Source organism: Bombina bombina, chromosome 4 (genome assembly GCF_027579735.1).
Source record: "Bombina bombina isolate aBomBom1 chromosome 4, aBomBom1.pri, whole genome shotgun sequence".
Taxonomy (NCBI): Eukaryota; Metazoa; Chordata; class Amphibia; order Anura; family Bombinatoridae; genus Bombina; species Bombina bombina.
In genome coordinates, this window is record NC_069502.1 from 313,285,888 (window position 1) to 313,307,706 (window position 21,819).

General features: G+C 37.1%; 1 protein-coding gene across 3 annotated transcripts in view; it reads left to right on the top strand.

Moving 5' to 3' along the window:
• The first annotated feature begins 4,749 nt into the window (after positions 1–4,749).
• Positions 4,750–21,819, top strand: part of RNF13 (ring finger protein 13) — a 691,540-nt gene continuing 674,470 nt past the window's right edge. The window contains exons 1-3 of one of the 3 annotated variants that reach the window (XM_053710031.1): positions 4,773–4,898; positions 9,990–10,061; positions 11,527–11,661. The gene's annotated coding sequence lies outside the window, so the exon portion shown is untranslated. Of the gene's footprint in view, positions 4,899–9,989; positions 10,062–11,526; positions 11,662–21,819 lie in introns of all 3 variants that reach the window. The other 2 variants (XM_053710030.1, XM_053710032.1) reach the window with 2 other exon arrangements.

Below are 21,819 nucleotides of genomic sequence, written 5' to 3' on the forward strand. Positions count from 1 at the left end.
GTTTTATTGTACAAAAAACAGGATTAGGCAGCAGTAATGGCCACACCAGTGCTGGAGTCAGATGTAGTGTCCATTCTAGGGCCAGAAACATGAGTACCCACTTTAGGGCCGAGGACTGGAATGCCCACTTGTGGGCCGATGACAGGATTGCCCACTTGAGGGCCAAAGACTGGAACATGATACCGGTGCTTGGCAGATGCCCTCTGCAGGGCTTTTGTACTGTAGCAGGATACTGATACTTGGCAGATGCCCTCTGCAGGGCTTGGGTACAGGAGTAGTATACTGGTGCTTGGCAGACGCCCTATGCTAGGGTTGTGTACTGGAGTACTATACTGGTGCTTGGCAGAGGCCCTCTGCTGGGCTAGGGTACTGGAGCAGTGCTTGCAGATGCCCTTGCAGAGCTAGGGTACTGAAGCAGGATACGGGTGCTAGATAGGTGTCCTCAGATACCAGAGTAGAGATACTAGATACACTTGAAGATTACAAGAGAATAGTCTGAAGACAAGTCAAGGGTCAGATACCAGATAGAAGGCAAATCCGTCACTAAACACAGAAAGTATCTGGAAGAGTACTCATAAAACAAACCAAGTTCAGTTTACCAGAGAAGCTGTCTGATCAGAGGCACAAACAGAGTGTAACCCCAATGTCAGGACAGGGAGTTGTCTGTGTGGTTGCCTTAAAGGGACACTGAACCCAAATTTTTTCTTTCGTGATTCAGATAGAGCATTACATTTTAAGCAACTTTATAATTTACTCCTATTATCAAATTTTCTTTATTCTCTTGGTATCTTTATTTGAAATGCAAGAATTTAAGTTTAGATGCCGGCCCATTTTTGGTGAACAACCTGGGTTGTCCTTGCTGATTGGTGGATAAATTCATCCACCAATAAATAAGAGCTGTCCAGAGTCCTGAACCAAGAAAAAAAAAGCTTAGATGCCTTCTTTTCAAATAAAGATAGCAAGAGAATGAAGAAAATTTGATAATAGGAGTAAATTAGAAAGTTGCTTTAAATTGCATGCTCTATCTGAATCACAAAAGAAAAAATTTGGGTTCAGTGTCCCTTTAAATAGAAGTGCTGATTGAGAAAGTATCTGCAGCTGGAGCCAGAGAGCTAGTCAGTGCAGATAACAGTACAAAGAAACTCTCAGCCTTAGACAGAGCCAACCAGTGGTGCAAAGACAGAGCAACAGGCTGAGAGATAACTTGAAACAGGTCCCAGGTTCAATTCTAGGCACGGACATGACAGTCTGCTTGATTGTTTGGTTTATTAATTGACACATTAGCTGATTAGCAATGTCAAAACTGAGCCAAGACTTCTTGTGAATGTTTTAATAGGAAACAGAAGTATTCCAGCAATAAGGATACAAAGTAGAGATTTAAAACTTAACTTTTATAGTATCAAATAAATCAGAATCTGCAAAAACAGGGCACAACATTACAGCATGCTAACAGAGCTAATATTAAATCTTGATGAACCCCCCCTCAGCACTCGGGCTCTGGTGCGGCGCCAGTAGTTCTGTGCCTGTGTACTGCAGATATGTGGAATACTTAATTGTGTGTAACAGCTTTCATATTATATGTCAAAAAGAAATCTACAAAATACAAATAATTTTTAACCTATATTTTTATAATTTTGATAATGGAATCATCCAGACATATTAAAAATCTAATTCTTTCACTAGAAAAAAAAAATTCTCTTATCAATTAGTTGCTTTTTTTATATACAGATTGTATATAAAAAAAAATCATAAATAACAATGTGAAAGATTAACCTCTTAACCCAAAATGATGTATATACGTCATGCAGTACTTTGCCCATTATTTATATACGTCTCAGCTGCAGGAAGCGCCAGAAGTCTCGGGTGTACAGTTACAGCCAAGAGCTGGAATTCCTAAGCTCCAGGCTTCTGTCTGCATATAGAACTGGAGCACAATCGGTGCTCCAGTTCCATATAAAGCAGATGCCTGATAATTACAGACAGTACCACTTCTTGTACCGGCGGGAGGTGTGGGAGAGAAGGCGGGAGGTGGGTGGGCGACAGAGGCAGAGGGAGGGGGAGAGAGTGGGAGGGGCCCTACACTACAGAAAATAAATTCAAGGGAGAGGGAGGGATGGGAAGCTACACTATGGAAAAAGGGAATTTGGAAGGGGGCATAATTATTGACCGCTGGGAGGGGTGTGGTAGGGGGAACCACAACACTACAGAAAAATAAATAAATTACAAAATAAAAATAATCATAAAAAAATAAACTCAGTACTGGCAGACAGCTGCCAGTACCTAAGATGCCACCAGTAGTAAGTGTGAAAGGAAAAAGAGTTTGGGGGGGATCAGAGTGGTGAGATGGTTGAGGAGTGATCACTACACTGTAAGGACGATAATAATAATAATAATAATAAATAAAATTTAAAAAATAACAAAAACTAAACTGCATACTAGCAGACCTTTTCCAGTGCCTAAGATGGTGGTGACTAGTGGGAGGGTGAGGGAGGGAAGAGAGCTGTTTGGGAGGGATCAGGGAGTGAAAAAAAAACCAAAACAATTTTATTATTAAATATATATTTCTCTATATATCTGATAATGTTAAGGTAAAATAGATATCTATACCTATATATCTATAGGAATAAGTATATTTATATAGGAATAACTACTGTATGACACATTAGGGCACATTTTATTGCTGATTCAGCAGTACAGTCCCCTTCAAGACGATGAGCGCAATGAGTTGTGCATAACACTTCCGTGTGTGTGTTGTCATGACAACCGGGTGTAAGCTGATTGGTAAAGACGCATCACGCTAACGACGTTGCATGATTACGTCACCACGAGGTAACACAGCGAAGTTAATGGATTTTAGTAGGTATATAAGGCAGGTCAGGGTGTTAAGGGTTATATGTTTTTAGGTTCTGTTTTTTGGGAACCGATTCTGTGACATTTGACAAAGGTGTAAGATTACACCGAAAACTTATGTCTCTGTTTTATTGATGAAATGAAATAAACGCTATATTTTATGAAGACTTTGGATTTATTTTTAGAGTGCACCCTGGCAGCTGAAACAAGTTTTGTGAGACTGTGCTTATCTTTCCTTGGGAATTTGCTTATCTATAGGAATAGATATACAGGTATAGGTATACAGATACATATAGAAATATGAGTTTAGGATAAAAATTACATTGGCCTGTATGTAAAGAACATTGAAATGTGAAATATAAATAACTTTTCTCTGGTTAAGGGGCGAGCGATAGTGTTTGTTTTTTTCCTCTGCACTCGCTATTGATTTCTATGGGGAGAATATGTTAATGCAGTTGTGTTATTTGGTTAGTGTGTGTCGGGTTTTCGCCTGTGCTCAAACGTTTTGCTTTCAGCTTGTAATATGCGCACCACCCAATGCATGCAAAAAACTTACTTCTAGCGAAGTTTATACTCTCAAGCTAAATAGCATTCCACTTGTAATCTGGCCCTTTATTTTATTAAATAATTTAAAAAAACAAACAAACCGCAAAATCAGAAGCTGTAAAGTCACAGTACGTAGAAGTCTCAGTAGCAAAGCAAAATCGGCAAAGGTATCTTAAAAGTACATCCTTACTCAAAGAGCTTAAAAATAGCATAATAAAACTGAACAGCAGAATCCAAAGCAAAATCATTAAAGGGACAGTCTAGTCAAAATTAAACTTCCATGATTCAGATAGGACATGCAATTTTAAATAACTTTTCATTGTACTTTTATCATCAAATTTGCTTTGTTCTCTTGGTATTTTTTGGTGAAAGCTAAACCTAGGTAGGCGCATATGCTTATTTCTTGGCCCTTGAAGTTCGCCTCTTATGTCAGTGCATTTTGACAGTTTTTCACTGCTAGACAGTGCTATCTTAGGTCTGCCATATAGATAACTGTGCTCACTCCAGTTGAGTTATTTATGAGTCAGCACTGATTGCCTAAAATGCAAGTCTGTCAAAATAACTGAAATAGGGGGAAAGTCTGCAGAGGCTTAGATACAAGGTAATCACAGAGGTAAAAAGTATTGGTTATGCAAAACTGGGGAATAGGTAATAATAAAGAGATTATTTTTTTAAACAATAAAAATTCTTGAGTATACTGTCTCTTTAAGACAGCCGTCATCTAATAAAACTAACCTGTCAGATAAAAAAAATACATTATTGTACTTGTAATAAATATATTTTATATTTTCGGATTTTCCAATTTTAGAAAATATAGCAATTATGTACTTTAAAATGTAGTATGTTTTATGAAATCTATTTTTTTGTAAGATTAACTATTTATAAGGAGTTGGGGGAGTACTCGTTATAGGGGTAAACTTGAAGCAGATTGCAATATGTTTTTGGGTGATCAAGCTATTTGAGATTTGCACAATCTGAGTTTCCAAATTACATATTTTCATACTCCTGATGTTATCTGACGAACAGACCTCAAATAGTGTGTCACTCTGTCAGTGTGAAAAGCTAGCTCTCTTACTGAACTTTCTCCAAATTAATCTTTAAACAAGAAGGAAATGTGCACACTAGGGTTGTATTCCTGTATATGCTGAGAATACCCCCTGCAGCCTACTCTGTTATCTCTCTCTCCATCTATCCTTGCTCAGCAGAAGTCACTCCTCGATACACGCTGCTTGGTCACATGAACAACCAGCATAATTCCGTGCTCCGGGCAGGCAATGGGATCAGCGAGCAGATGAGTAACACTTCAACTGACCATTCCGCATCTTCCAGTGTCACTAGACAGCCAATGAGCTCAGGCAGAGGGCGGAGCACTCGCGTTTATGCTTATTGTTGCCTAAGCTGTGCGGGATCCAGGTAATGAGACGATTGGTCGGCTATGGGTCGGTTGTAAACAGTGTGTCACCACCGAGCCCGTGAGGGAGAAGCCGCTTTCTAGCCAGCAGGTAACTGGTTCCGGTCTGTGCGGTTTAGTCGTCTCTGGGCCTCTAATTATCAGTATCTTGGACTCACATGATATTGCAGATAGCAGATTCCCTGCACATTCCTCAATTGCTGTCAATGTCACTTTACTCAAATCAATAATACTTCAGACCAGCCCTCTCTATTGCTTGGTTAACTTCTTATTTGCAATAAGTGGTTGAAACGCATTGCGGTGGTTTCCAGACATGTATCTGGCAGACAAGGTGTTAAACTTAAGGGTAGATGACATTGCATTCTAAAAAGAATAATATATATATACACACACATTTATTAATAATGCCTGTTAGAGCCCTTGTGTGCTTTTTTTAAAGACAATATTTACTTAACAGCTTTATATGCAATTAGAAATGTTTTCAAAGCTGCACACTGGTTTTAAAACTAGACTAAAAACCGTTCAATCCATCATAATCTAAATAAACTGGACCTCATATCAATCCCTTCAAAACATTGGTCAGGCAGTGCAGCATTTCTAGGCCTATACACCATGATGTAGCAGGCTATATATTGTTTTGGTTGCAGATTCTGTTCTTTTTTGTGTTCAGTTTGGATTCTACCCATCAAAAGGTCTGTCACCCATTAGGAAGAGCTATTAATGAGTGATCAAGCAATCAATGTATAGAATGGTTCAGGGTTCTGGATCCTGCTAAAGTCACTCCCAGAGTGCAGTGGAAAAGTCACAATTTGCTGAATTTCTTACATTTTGCGCAAAGCATTCAAATTACGTTTTACATACACACACATTACACAGTTTTTGTTTTCACTATGCATATCTAAACATTTTACGCATGATTGCATTTTAAGTTTAAAGGAAAAGTAAACTTTGACACACAGCCAGGCAGCATTTGCAAGTAATAATACATTAAGTATGAGTTTCATTCATTATTTTTGTGAAAGCTATCGACATCATAATTTTTTTTGTACCTTTCAAAACGAGCGTTCCTATCGCTGTAACTCTGCCTGTGATTTTTTTGTTTTGTTTTCTGATGATGATTAGCATTGAGACCTTTTCAATTGGTCCCCCACTGGCGTTGCAACAGAACAAATTACCCTCATCATATGCGCATCCATGTAAAACGCATGCGCATTCTTACAATATGTATCCAGGATGCAATGTATTATGCGCATGCGTGAAATACGGAGACTAACGAGTTATGTGCATGCGCAATATCCGTAGACAGGCGAGAATGCGCACAAATGTACACGTAAGAGCAGGTGGGACCGATCTTATGTGTAATGTACAGAAATACGGAAATGGTCGGGTGGGAGGAGTGACAACGGAATCTGGTAGGCGATTTCTGTTATAAATAACTTAAAAATAATAATAGTTATATAAAAAAAAAAACTTATTGACTATAGTTATCTCATACACGGTAATCGATAACATTAATGCAAATTCTTTAAATTTACTTTTTCTTTAAAGGGACAAGAAACCCCCCAAAAAATTTCATGATTTGGGAAGAACATACAATTTTAAACAACTTTTCATTTTACTTCTATTCTCAAATTTGCTTAATTCTCTTGTTATACTTTGCTTAAAGGGACACTCAAGTCAAAATTAAACTTTCATTATTCAGACAGAGCAGCAATTTTAAACAACTTTCCAATTTGCTTCCATTAAAAAAGTGGTCTTTTTATATTTAAACTTTTTGAGTCACCAGCTCCTACTGAGCATGAGCAAGAATAAGCGTATATGCATTTGTGATTGGCTGTCACATGGTACGTGTATGCATTTGTGATTGGCTGATGGCTGTCACATGGTACAGGGGGAGTGGAAATAGACATAACTTTTAACCCTTTCGTGTCAGGGTTAAAGTGCCTACATCGGAACAATTGTTCCGATGTAGACAAATTGAAACCACGCGATCGTGCACACGATCGCAAGATTTCAATTATTGATCGCATCTGAGGGGAGTCCCTACAACCCTAGGAACGCCCCCAAGACCGCAATCAAGTCCTGACAGCACAGAAGGCTTCAGGACAGCCGTTAGCTATGACGTTCTATTCATAACGGCTTTAAAGCCCAGTCTAATTATGACGGAATAGAACGGCATAACGGCTTTAAAATTGTCAGAAAAAAAAATCTATTCATTTGAAGTTCAGACTAAGTTCTATTGCATTATCTTATCTTGCATTTGTTTATACAAATCTACTGTGTTGACTGGTCGGCAGTTGTGAGTGCCTTTAAAGTGACATAAAAGTCAAATTTTAAAGGGGCATGAAACCCAAAAATTTTCCTTTAGAAGCATACCATTTTAAGCAAATTTCCTTTTTTTTTTAAATCTAATTTGCTTAGTTCCCTTTGTATCCTTGGTTGAAAATCATACCTAGGTTGGCTCAGGAGCTAAAAGCTTGCTACTGATTGGTGGCAGCACATATATGCCTCTTGTTATTGACTTACCAATGTATTCAGCTAGCTCCCAGTAGGGCATTGCTGCTCTTTCAACAAATGATTCAAAGAGAATGAAGTACATTGTGAAGTTGTTTAAAAATATGTTCTATCTGAATTATGAAAGAAAGTTTGTGTTTCATGTCCATTTAAACTTCTATGGTATTTAGAGCATGCCGTTTTTAAGAGGCTTTTCAATGCATTTCTGTTATCAAACTTACTTTTGTTTTTTAGTAGTATTTGAACAGCATACCTAGGTAGGCTAAGCGTATCAATGCACTGTTGGGAGCTTGATTGGTGACTAGGGACATATACCTCTTGTCATTGGCTCACCATATTTGTCAGTTAGCTAGTAGTGCATAGCTGTTTTGGAGGTGGCAAGCTATTTGTTAAAGGATCACTTTCTGTTATAATTTTTAAGCTAAACAACTAACATATTAAAGTTAATAAACATTAATTAAAACCTACTGACCTATATTTTCTCCAAAACGAAGTTTCATAACGTTCTAAAAGTTATATCTTTTATTCGCCGATGATGTCACGTTATCCTGCCCACTATTTTCAGCACTGTGTGTTCACAATAACTTTGTGTTTAAAGCGCCATTTTGAAACCTAGGTATTGTAAACGGATTGGTACAGAGCAAAGGATACCCACGGAGTGGGTTTGGAAAACAATTAAATTTGCAGACAAGATTTCTGATATACGGTAGAGATATGTTAATGAAATGCTATTGATAAAAAGCGTATTTGGGGTAGTTAGTTAGTAACAGGCATAGAAAATATTTACTTACAGTGGCCCTTTAACCAATCTGCAGGTTTTAACACAAAGTTATATCTATCTCTACTAAAGATTATATGAATGCTAGGAACATGCAGAAATTGTTAGCGCTTTAACTTAGCAGCAGTTCTCCACATCAGGCTGTTCTCTTCAAGCAGTGGTGTGCTCTGGCTGCACGGTGTAAGTTTTTCTTAACACAGTGCAGCCAGATTGAAGCACTGTTTGAAGAGAACAGTCAAATACAGAGCAGCACTGTAAGGCGGAAGCACATTGATTGACTGTCAGGGATTTTTTAAAATCCTGCCCCCTAGCCTTTCCTGTAAGACGTTCTTGTGAGCAATGCACTTTTTATTACATTATTATCGGTTATTTGTAGAGCGCCAACAGATTCCGCAGCGCTAGTATGTTTTAATTATGTGATGTTAGACCAAGAGGAAAGTAAACAAATTTATTCAAGACATTTTAAAAACTCAACAAAACTTTTTTTCTTTTTTTTTTTTCCTCTGCAGCTAAATTGCAATGCAATTTTCATCTTCTGCGATATATTATAAAACTTTAAAAAATACTTTATTCTCCAGTTAATCAACACATTGCAGTTGAGCTAGTGCCTTTTAATTCCTATCAGAACTGTGTATACTTTATAGGTCATAATCACTTTAGTGCTTTCTGGACATGTAGCTTCCAATTCGGGCTCTGCATGGGTTTTGTGGAGGAACTGAAAATAAAGTAAAATATAGTTGTTTAAACTCTTACAGGGGGATTTGACTTTCTCTAGACTTATTTTCTCATTCTGGCATTTAAAGGGACAGTCAAGTCCAAAATAAACTTTCATGATTCAAATAGGGCATGTCATTTTAAACAACTTTCCCATTTACTTTTATCACCAATTTTGCTTTGTTTTCTTGGTATTATTAGTTGAAAGCTAAACCTAGGAGGCTCATATGCTAATTTCTTAGACCTTGAAGGCCACCACTAATCCTGAATGCATTCTGACAGTTTTTCACCACTAGAAGGCATTAGTTCATGTGTGCCATATAGATAACATTGAGCTCACGCACGTGAAGTTACCTAGGAGTGAGCACTGATTGGCTAAAATACAAGTCTGTCAAAAGAACTGAGATCGGGGGGCAGTCAGCAGAGGCATAGATACAAGATAATTACAGAGGTAAAACGTGTATTATTATAACTGTTGGTTATACAAAACTGGGGAATAGGTAATAAAGGGATTATCTTTCTTTTTAAACAACAAACATTCTGGTGTTGACTGTCCCTTTAATTACTGTATTTCTGGTGTGCACAGATTTGAATGGAACATTAAACACTATATACATTTTATGCACCTCCCTCTTAGCACAGTTTTGGTACCTAGGTTTTACTGCAGGTATTTGAGGAGAGTTGCTGCACATGTGCAAACACATTAGCACTGGAATCCAGTGAAAGCTAGATTTGAACACAGCACACATGACTAGAGGAAGGCTTTAATGAGTTGGCTTCTAACTGTAAGTTAGTTGTTTGTGCACATAGTGAATGAATAGTTTTGATACTTGCGTGCCAAATTAGGACTTCCTCAAACTACACATCTGTTTTATACTATATTTCAGTGCTTGACATATTTGTTAGACCTAGTGAGGGCATCCATGGGTGTCTTGTGGACTCTAAATCAGGGCACCAGTGGCTCCCTCGCACCTGGGTTTGTCGAGCCCTGCTATATATGATGCAGAAAATGTTAGTGATTAGTTTTAACTTGATTCGGTGCAATTGGTACTGCTTGCTGTGGGGGGAAAATAACCTAACATAAAAATCTACTCAACAGTATCTAAAGATTTGCATATAGACTACAACCTCCTTTCTGTCTTGCATCTTAAAGGGTAAAATATATTTATGTCCTAGGTGCCAAAACCAGATTTCCAGGCAAGCAATTGACTTGAGGACCAGAGTTGAGACACTGTTTAAAGGAACATAGTGAGTGATGTTTTACCCTGACAACTAGAAAGCATGTGCTACTGTAAAACACACCATTTAGCATGTGTTTGGATCATAAATTAAAGTGACATTCTAGGGAACAGTATAGTTTGTAGTTTTGCTTTTTTTTTCTTTACATATAATTCCTTTTAAAACTTTGATAACGCCAACTTGTGCACATGGGTGAAGCCCTAAAAGAATAACTAGCTGCTGAATGGTGCATAGGCACTGTGCATGCACTTGGTTGACAGCGAAGCAGGTCACAGTGCCCACATGGTTATAAGTAACTGCATATTCTTTGAGTTCAGCACCAAGGCATGTAGAGAAGGCTAATTTGCAAGGTTTCTAAAAATAAAAAAGTAGGAAATCAAGTATGCCTCTTAATGGTTTGTGCATTGCAAAGTTTCTTAAAATAGCATGTTTGGGCTATGTGTCCTTAACTTACTGTTCACTAGACCGTCCCTTTAACTTTAAAAAGAAAAATGCTTCTTTCTAGGGTTTGTTGCTGTTGTTTTCATTATTATTTTTGTTCGTTTTTATTATTATTATTATTATTATTATTATTATTATTATTATTATGTAAAAAATAGTTGCTTTTTTGTACTTCTCTCCAGTTTGTAACTTTTCACTTTGTATTATCTTCGTTATCTAAGTTCCTTATCTACAAGGTGTACAGTGTTTAAAGGGATATGATACCCACAATTAGTTTTTGTTCATGATTCGTATAGAACATTCAATTTAGATTTTTCAGAACTCTTATAATTCTATTATAAAATTATCTTAGTTCTCTTGGTATCTTTTGTTGAAAAGCAGGGACTTAAAGGGACATGAAACCCAGTTTGTACAGTGTACAATTTTAAACAAGAGAACAAAGCAAATTAGATTATATAAGTAAATTGGAAAGTTGTTTAAAATTGTATGCTCTGTCTGAAACATGAAATAAATATTTTGGGTTTCATGTCCTTTTAAGCTCAGGAGAGTGCATGTGCATTGAGCACTATATGGCAGCAGTTTTGCAAGAATGATATCCATTTGCAAGAGCACTAGATGTCAGCAATATTTCCTGTCATGTTGCTTTCCAGACACCTACCTAAGTATCTCTTCAACAAATAGAAGTAAATTGGAATCTTATTATTATTATTATTATTATTATTATTATTACATGCTCTGTCTGAAGAAGTATTTGGGTTTCATATCCCTTTAAGATGTGAGAAGCCCTTTAGTTTTGGTGTTTTCATGTGCTAGAACAGAGACGGATGTGTGCACACAGTTTTACATGCTACTTCCTCTCTTGAAATCTGCTCTATTATTCATATAGCATAAGTAGGGCACACCATGTCAATTATAAGTTCAGTATGTTTAAGTCCCTTTTTCATTATAGGGACTTTAAATTCTATGTCATTTCCTATAAAACATATAACCGTTAATGCACATTCATAATTCATTTTGTCTGCTTTTCTTGTAGCATTTCCACTGTCCCTGGAGAGGCTGCACTACATTTTGCAGCATTAAGAACCATGATCTTACACATTGCTCAGTGATTGCTTATTATATGCAGGAAATCATTTATGTCTGCCCCTAATTAATCACAGCAGGAAAGGTAAGATCAAAACATATTCAAAGCTTTTCAACTGGTGTGTTCTTGGGCTACAAAACAATGTACATTTTGCTAACAAAATTACAATCTTAAATGTTTTTAAAATGTTTATTTTGTATGCAGATATTTTGCAAAACAGTGATTTCTTTCAAAAGGATATACAATTATTTTTGGGCTTATAAATGTTTCTGTGGTTTAAGTAGTCGTGAAAACAGCTATCATTTTTTTTTTTTAAATTTTATTTTGCTTTTGAAATATTTTGTAATTTTGAGCCCTAATTCCTTAGCACTTGGTAGGGGTAACACGTGTGTATGTATTTTTCTTTTTGACCATGAATCAAACAAATTAAATTAATACAGGAAGTTAAAGGGACACTTTAAACTTTCATTATTCAGATAGAGCATGCCATTTTAAACAACTTTCCAATTTACTTCCATTAACTAAATGTGCACAGTCTATTTATTTAAACTTTTTGAGTCACCAGCTCCTACTGAGCATGTGCAAGAATAAGTGTGTATGCATTTGTGAATGGCTGATGGCTGTCACATGGTACATGTATGCATTTGTGATTGGCTGATGGCTGTCACATGGTACGGGGGCGTGGAAAAAGACAACTTTTAAAATTGTCAGAAACAAAATCTACTACTCATTTGAAGTTCAGACTAAGTGCTATTGCATTGTCTTGTTATCTTGCATTTGTTGATTATGCAAATCTACTGTGTTGACTGGTCCTTTAAGAGCCCTGTCCCAATTAGCTCACAATCTAGAGTTATAGGAAATGATGCATTTTCTAATTCCTAATGTGGACATCACATGTTAAAGAATATTTTTGGGAAGTTCTGGGAAATTGCACTGTTCTTGCATAGCTGTGTGTTTGGGGGAGATAGTTTAACAATGTGACAGAAACATAACTCAGAGAGGTGGGAGGTGTTTTAACTGAGTACAGCGAAAGCATTGTTTGAGAAGAAGGAAGTCTGGCATTCATGCTAGCTGTTTGTAAAAGTAATGAAGGACGGTAATGATGTTTCACTGATGGATTATTTGTATTACCTTATATTGCAGATAGAACTTAAGTGAATATAAATATACAAAAAGAAAATGCTCTATTGTGTTAGGGCATTTTATTATTGTGCTGTTGCTTGCATAAAAGTAAAGCAAGTAGGATAAACATATAGGTAAATGTCCGCTTCTAAGCAGCAGTGCGCTAGGGACCTAGCTGAACGCATCTGGTGAGCCAATTAGAAGAGTCATATTTGTGTAGCTAACAATCACCAGCTAGCTCCCAGTAGTGCATTGTTGGGAGTGGGAGGGGATGGTAAAGCCTATTAAAATGTTATGGTTTATCTGAGCCACAAACGTTCTTTTTAATTTTTATTATGACCCTTTAAATGGTTATAGATACCTCCATAATGGAATACCCACTGTTAAATAGTATAAAAGCCCTGAAATAGAATTCAACAAACTTTGCAATTCTAAAATGTTATGTGATCTTAACCACCTAAAATGTGGAGAGAAAGCCCCCAGCTTCCCCCAGGTGTATATGATATGAAGGAAGTGACCTACAGCAGTGATTTCCTTTCCTTGTGGTGCAGCGGGCTGGTGTTTTCTAGGTCTATAGCTAGTAACTGTCAGTAAAACCAAAAGGATTGTATCCCTACTATGGTTTAATCTGTATTATGGTGCAGTTACAGTCAAAGGCACTTTGTTAATAAAGGTTCAAAACGAGTACAGCGTGTGGATATTTTTAATGTTCTGGTTGGGTCCTAGCAATGTAATACCATCTGTTTTTGTCGATACCTGCAATTACATTTCTTAAACTATCTTTTACATTGAAAATTTTATTCTAATCTCTTTACAGGTCATTTAATTTAAAGGGATGCTAAACCCATTTTTTTTTTCTTTCATGATTCGAATGGAGCATGCAATTTTTTTTTTAAGCATCTTTCTAATTTATTCCTATTATCAATTTTCTTTGTTCTCTAGGTATCTTATTTGAACAAGCAGGATTCTAAGCTTATGAGACGGCCCACCAATCAGCCAGCGCTATCCAGGGTGCTTAACCAAAAATAGGCCGGCTAGTAAGCTTACATTCCTGCTTTTTCAAATAAAGATACCAAGAGAACGAAGAAAAATTGATAATAGGAGAAAATTAGAAAGTTGCTTAAAATTGCATGCTCTATCTGAATCACGAAATAAAAAAAAAATGTGGGTTCAGTATCCCCTTTAATTGGGAATATTTGGTACCAAAGAGAAGGAAGCTGATTTGATTATAGAAACAATTGCATACAAACATGAACACTGCCAGGTGTGGCAGGTGTTTCAGGCAGTAATAAATAGGAATATTGCCTAAAGCCACTGTGAAATATATTCTTTTCGGGAGTATATAAATCCTTTTTGAGTCAGTTTCTCAAGAGAAGACGGATATAAATTATATTATTACAATTACTTTAGAGACAGGCAACTGCAGCTAGAACAATCCTGATATCAAAAGTAAAAACAATACATGTCCGTGTTCTCCATAGAAATGTTGCCAAGCTGGTGGCATTACGAAGCAGCTGTTGGGGCAGTGTAATACTTTTGCAATATTGTAAATTTTTTTTTTTTTTTTTTTAATCTATAAATGATACTTAAGCTATCCAAAGCACAACTAAATTGCATAATTTAACATCAACTGATTTGAAGTGATTGTAAACTTTAATGAATTAAAGCATAGGATCAAAAAATAATCTTAAAAACAGAGGCACTTTAATTCATTTACGTTTACAAAGACGCTTTATTTTTTAAAATACTTTCCTTTTGCGTTATGGTAAACATAACGCTGATCCTCCGCCCGCATCTCCTGCTTTCTTTAGCAGATCATTTCCTCCAATCGTTGCTTGCCTCCTTTTGGCGTCCAGTTCGTGGGGGATTCGTCATTCATATACTAAAGAAAGCAGGAGGATCTGTGTTACGTTTACCATAACACAAAGGTAAATATATTAAAAAAATAAGTGTCTTTGTAAACTTTGGAGTGGATCATAAAGGTTTGCGCCCTAGCGATGAGTTTACACCATGGGGCCTATCTATCAAGCTCCGAATGGGCCCATGTTTCTGGCGAGCCTACAGACTCGCCACAAACAGTTATGAAGCAGCGGTCACACAGACCGCTGCTCCATAACCCTGTCCGCCTGCTCTGATGAGGCGGACAGGAATCGGTGGAATTCATCCCGATAAGAGTACGATCGGGTTGATTGACACCCCCTGCTGGTGGCTGATTGGCCGCGAGTCTGCAGGGGGCGGCGTTGCACCAGCAGCTCACAAGAACTGCTGGTGCAATGCTGAATACGGAGAGCGTATTGCTCTCCGCATTCATCGATGTCTGTCGGACCTGATCCGCACTGTCGGATTAGGTCCGACAGACATTTGTTAAATATACCTCCATGTATAAAAAGTTATTTAAAAATAAAAAATATTGCACACAAAAAAGGCAGTAAAGGGCTTTAACAATGAGATACATACATGTCTAAAGATGTATATATGTATTTATAGACACAAAAACACATAAATACATAGTATAATACATACTCAAGCGAATTGGAGCCCGTTGCAGTTAAAGTAATGGTAAATTCACCCAAGTCATTTTACATAGTTTGAAAGTACTTTTAATTATAAACACATCAATGTGATCATTTATGTCACAAACGCAATTTATCTTTTTTTTTCTGTGGCTTCGTTGCCTGCTTCAATGCTGCCTCTGTCTCAGAATTTCTTCTGGCCAAGTTACCAGCACGGGAGCACACTGGCAGTAGCTTACATACGGCGTATGGTGCAGCTCCTATTGGATGCAACAGCTGCCTGTCAAATGGAAGAATAAGACATTCTAAAACAGAGGCAGCATTGAAGTAGGAAACGGAGCCACATATAAAGGGTTTTTTACAAACTATATACTATCTTTGTGACATAATCACATCGATATGCTTTTAGTTAAAAGTACTTTCAAACTATGTGAAATGACTTGGGGGCATTTACCATTATCTAATGACCCTCTGTTAAATTGAAAACCTCAAAGGGCACAGCTAGAAAGTCAACTGTACATATTAAAATGTAAATACACAATATGAACTTATAGGTGTAAACATACAGTAAGTCAAAGCAGTTCACAGGGATGTCTTCCTTATAAAAAAAAAAAAAAAGCTGCAACTGTTGGCCAAGTCCTTGAAATAAAAATCCCTTTAACACTATTTGGGATAGTTTGATGCCGTATTCCGTTTTTCAAAAATAAAGTGAGCAAAGTTTGCTGTTGATTATGAAAAGGGTGTCAATGTATAATTGGATTAAAAGCGTAATTTGTTGGGTATGTCTAGTCAGTTGTGGTTGCATTAGGTTGCCATAAGGTATTAAGTTTATCCTTCCAGTCAGCCCAAACTAATTCAAATAAGTTGGATCTATTTAGGGAGTGGAAGATATCTTTTTCCATTGGATATATGTAGGCCATTGTACTTAGGATTACAGACACTTTGGGGGTAGATCTTTTTTTTCCAGGTTTTGGCAATATTAGATTTAACTGTAGAGAATAATTATATGCAGAGATAGCTATGGTGTTTGGGCAGATTATGCGTGCCTTTATGCAGAAGGACTAGGGCAGGTGTTTTTGGTAGATGAATCCTCATTTTGGAAAGAATGAGAGAGCTTGTGTTCCATAGGGGTCTAATCTTGGGGCAATCCCACCAGATAACAAGTCTCCTTCCTGGCCACAGTTGCGCCAGCACATGGGGAGGTATCTTGATATATTTTAGCAAGACGCGTGGGGACATAATACCAATGCGATGTGAGCTTGTAATAAGTCTCAAAAGACATGATAGTGTATTGCTTTTTTTGGCAAGAGTGAGAGTGCATTGACAAGTTTGAGAAGAGATGGAGATGTTTAGCTGGGTCTCCAAGTGATGCAGATGGGGTGTAAGCTCTGGCGTGTTTTTCTCGTCTATTAAGTTGCAATGTGTGGACAGAGGTTTAAGTAGTCGGTTTCCGTGGTGCCTCATGGTCTCCCATAGGGTTAGAGGGCGGGATGATGTGGGTTTAAAGCCCTAGCTAGTAAAAAAGATTTTTAATTCTCTTAAATTTATAATATAGATAGGGTGGTATGTTTGAGGGTTTTTCTAATTGTTCAAGTGTGAGGAATTGGCCTTGCATGGTTTAATTGTGCTTCTAAGTGTTTTGCCCTGCCAGATATATTTGGTGAATTAGCTTCGAAACCGCAGTACGAGGTGCTTAGAGACTCTTAAGAGGGAGGCAGCGAAAAAGATTGGTGATTTTAGGTAGAAAAGACATTTTCAGGATACCAGAAAAGGTGGGAGAGTGGAAGCCTTTTCCCTAAATGTTTGCTGTGGATGTAGTGTAGAGGGCTCGTATGGCTAGGAGGGTCTAGGATGGGAATTTAAAGACTTCAAGGACTTTCCACAGGTAGTCCTATCTGACACGATTAAAGGCCTTCTCTGCATCTAAAGAAATAACTGACAAGGGTTTGTTTAAACTGTGGATTCACATAGGATGTTGAGGAGGCATCTGGTTTTGTCAGGGCCCGCTCAGTGTGGGACAAAACCTTCCTGGTCTGAGTTGATGAGTGGATTGACACTCCCATGTAGCCTTTGATTGGTGTATGGTAGGACACACCTTTAAAGGGACATTAAAAACAATTTGAGATGGTAAGATAAAATTATAAATTGTATATAATAAAACAGCTCTGCAATATACTTTTCATTATTTATTTTGTCCTCTTTGTCTGTAATTCCATTCTGAAATTGTGAGCTTTTCAGTTCCTGTTAGAAATGGAAGTGCAGAACACTGTTAAATCCAGCACAACCATTGGCTGCACACTCTAATGACCTATGTATAACTGTCCCTAATTGGCCACAGCAGAGAAGGTAACACAAGTTACAACATGGCAGCTCCCAGTGTTTTATAGACACTAAAACTTTACACTTATTTTGTCACTTTTTAAACAACTAATGAAACTTTAAAAAATACATCTACATGTTAGTCATGGACTAATCTTTTCTTTGAATGCATCATTCTATCTAGCATGTATTTAGTGTTTAATGTCCCTTTAAGTGAATTAAGTATACAATGGGAGCCAACAGTTACTATACACATTCTTTTTTATCTTCCTCACCTCCTGGAAGCAACTGATGAGAGAGAGAGAGAGCGAGCATTGGAGGACTGAACTGGCTGAGTATATTAGCATTCTTATGCATTTACTTTGGGATAAATTATCTTGTTCACTATGTTTAGTTAAAGGGACAGTATACACTCATTTTCATATAACTGCATGTAATAGACACTACTATAAAGAATAAGATGCACAGATACTGATATAAAAATCCAGTATAAAACTGTTTAAAAACTTACTTAGAAGCTGTCAGTTTGGCTCTGATGAAAAGGTAGCTGGAAAGCCCACTGCAAGTGACAAATAAGACACTCCCCCCTCCCCCTTCTTTTGCATATGAAAAGACCCTTTACACAAACAGGAGCAAGCTGGAGAAGGTAGCTGACGGTATTCACATAAAACTTTTGGGCTTGGTTAGGAGTCTGAAAATCAGAGCAATGTTATTTAAAAATAAGCAAAACTATACATTTATTTAAAAAAACAACTTTATGGGCTATATAAATAGATCATCTGCAAAACATTTATGCAAAGAAAAAAATGAGTGTATAATGTCCCTTTAATATTGCTTAATCTGGGTTTAAGATACAGTTGCCCTGTATAATTTGGACTGTATGTTTGTAGCTCTTGGTATTTCTTGAGACTTGTTTTATATTTTGTAGCTTATAGATAATTGTTAATATTCATACCTATATTTGTCTTCCAATAAAATAATTTTAAAAAGTGGACAACCCCTTTGGTTTAATATTCTGTTATTAATTACCATCACACAGTCAACGCCAGAATTTTTGTTGTTTAAAAAGAAAGATAATCCCTTTATTACCCATTCCCCAGTTTTGCATAACCAACACAGTTATAATAATACACATTTTACTTCTGTAATTACCTTGTATCTAAGCTTCTGCTGACTGCCCCCTTATTTCAGTTCTTTTGACAGACTTGCATTTTAGCCAATCAGTGCTCACTCCTAGGTCACTTCACGTGCATGAGCTCAATGTTATCTATATGAAACGCATGAACTAATGCCCTCTAGTGGTCAAAATGCATTCAGATTAGAGGCAGTCTTCAAGGTCTAAGAAATTAGCATATGAACCTCCTAGTTTTAGCTTTCAATTAAGAATACTAAGAGAACAAAGCAAAGTTGGTGATAAAATTAAATTGGGAAGTTGTTTAAAATGACATGCCCTATTAAATCATGAACGTTTTTTTGGGACTTGACTGTCCCTTTAAGAGTGTTGGAAGATTTAGGGAGTTCAAGAATGTGTGAATTGTGTATGTGGGGGAGCCATGTTTAGGAGTTCGGATAGTTCGATGTTATACAGATTTGAATAATATGCAGCAAAGCTTTTGCCAATTTGTGAGGGGAGCCTGAAGGTTTCGCCTGCGTGTCTGAGCTGGGGAATTTGGGTAATGTTGGAACGATGGCGTGGCTTATTGGCTAGTAAGGTATTGGCCTTGTTACTTTTTGTAGTAAAAAATTTGTTTAATTTTGAAAAGGTTATTTTGTGTCCTAAGTAGGTCTAGTTGGCAAATGTGGTTTTTGAGGTCAGTGATTTGGGCCATGGCATGTGGGGTAGGGGTAGAACGGTTTAAAAACTCAAGGGTTCTGAGTTTGCAGTGGACTTGAACCAGGGTGAGGCCTGTTTGCGAATGAAGTAGCCCCTGACCTCAGTCTTAATGGCCCCCCAAAGGGTGTCATCTCTGGTGAGTGAGTTGTCATTTATCTGTATTTGTTGGGTGATGTCTTTTCTCAGCTCTTCCCGGAAGGGGATGTCAGAGCGAATATTGTGTGGCAAGCGCCAGGTCGCTTTGGGTCTGTTTACATCAGGGAAATGTATGTCCACAGGTACTTGGACATGGTCTGACCAAGGGCAGAGCAAGATCTGATTAAGTCTAAAGCGTTGGCTAGGCATGTTGTCCAGTCTAGAGTATGTTTTGTGTGGATGGGAGTAGTGGGTGTAGTCTCTATCTTTGGGGTGGAATGATCTCCAAGCATCATAGTATCCAAATTGTGCCATAATAGTTCTGAACTTGAGAGCTAAGTGCTCTGGCTGAGAGCCTTGTTTAACTCGGCCTATTATATTTCTGTCTATAATTCTTGCATTCTCTCTCGTAGTGTCCTTGAAGTCTCTCCTAAATATTGTTTTTTACAGCTACACTGTATTAAGTAGATGATCCCTTTATCTGTACATCTAATCGCATCTTTTATATATTAGATACGATTAGATGTACAGATAAAGGGATCATCTACTTATACAGAATAAGAAAACATCTATGTATAATCAAAAAAGGCAATATGGACACACATCTATACAGGCATTTTAGGGAAATTCACAAGAATAGATTAAAAGGATTTATCCTTTTGGGGTATAGTTAAAGTAAGACCAGAATGGAGGGGAGGAAATTTTGAGACTAAGCTACTTAAAAAAGAAGCTGAATTAATATATGTATGAATGAGGTATATCTTATTAACAATTGCATGACCCACAACTGTGACCAAAAACTATTGGAGATTATATATAGATACAAATATGGTTTAGATTACCTCTTAAGGGGTTATGTATGCGTCTATCTATCTATTTATAACCATATAGGCTGCTATTTTCCATGGACTATAAATAATGCTATGGAGAGATGTTGTATACCACCTTAAACAAATAGCACACCCACAAAAATGATGGCCAATGAAAAGAAAAAGGGGTATATAAGAAGCGCTGCATGAACAGGAAATACATCTTGAAAATGCCCCAAGTGAGGGGAGAAACGCGTTGATTGTGTTAAACCTATCCACCACAAGCTAACAGTGATTACTGCACCAAATAGGACGTAACAGACTGAGAAAACTTGGCTCATAACAGTTAGCCCTCTAAAGCGGAGGACAAGAACAGTCCTGACAGGTGCTGATATAGGCTAATAACGTCAGCTGTCACGTTTAGGCACACTACGTGGGCATATTTGCAGTAGAAGAAGGAACTCCACCTTAACGGACGCTGACTAACAGTGTGTTATGTAGACATTACGCAGTCCTTCATTATTAAAAGCCTGCCTCACAAATGTCTGATATTATGTATAGGAAGCAAAGAGATGTGTCAGTTACAGCAGTAGTCTAAGGCAGTACTTGACAAATATGTCAAAAATCTAGGAGCTAGGTATTTTTTGGTGTATTGGTTTTATATAATATTGTAAACTAAAAGATTAGAAAAACACATTTTTTATATATATATATATATATATATATATATATATATATATATATATATATATATATATATATATATATATATATATATATATATATATATATATATATATATATGTGTGTGTATATATATATATATATATATATATATATATATATATATATATATATATATATATATATATAAATGTCCAGCAAAGTGCACTCCAGATCTTGCATATATGCGCCTTGGGTGCTAGAGCCAAAATATTAATACATCAAAAACAAGCAGCACTCCAAAGGTCTTATATCCATATGTCACCTTTATTTACGTGAACGTTTTCGGGCTACAAAGAACCCGTCCTCAGACTTACAAGGCTATGTAAACTTACCACCTCGCTGTGTTATATCCACCACCAAACAAACAATGAACTACGCTCTCCACGTTAGATGCGCCTCCCCTGCGAGTGACGTCATCCGCCGTGGCAACGTAACAGGGACTGAAATAAAATGAATATATTCAGACAACAAATGCGCAAATAAACATAGGCAATACACATCCTATTCTAATATCGGGCAATAGAAAACTGGGCAATAGAAAAAATAGACAAAATATTGAAATATAACCTGTAATAATGTTGTGCAGTTCCTAGTGCCGTACCACACATGTCCCGGCGGTTACCATAGCAACCTATATCAACAATGTAGCACATTCAATGCGGCATATGTGGAGGGCAACATGAGAACTACAAACATAAAGGTATAACATACTGCAACCAAAACCTAACTGCAATAGACCATCTATATATGCAAGAACAGTAATAAATACCTCAACATACTAACA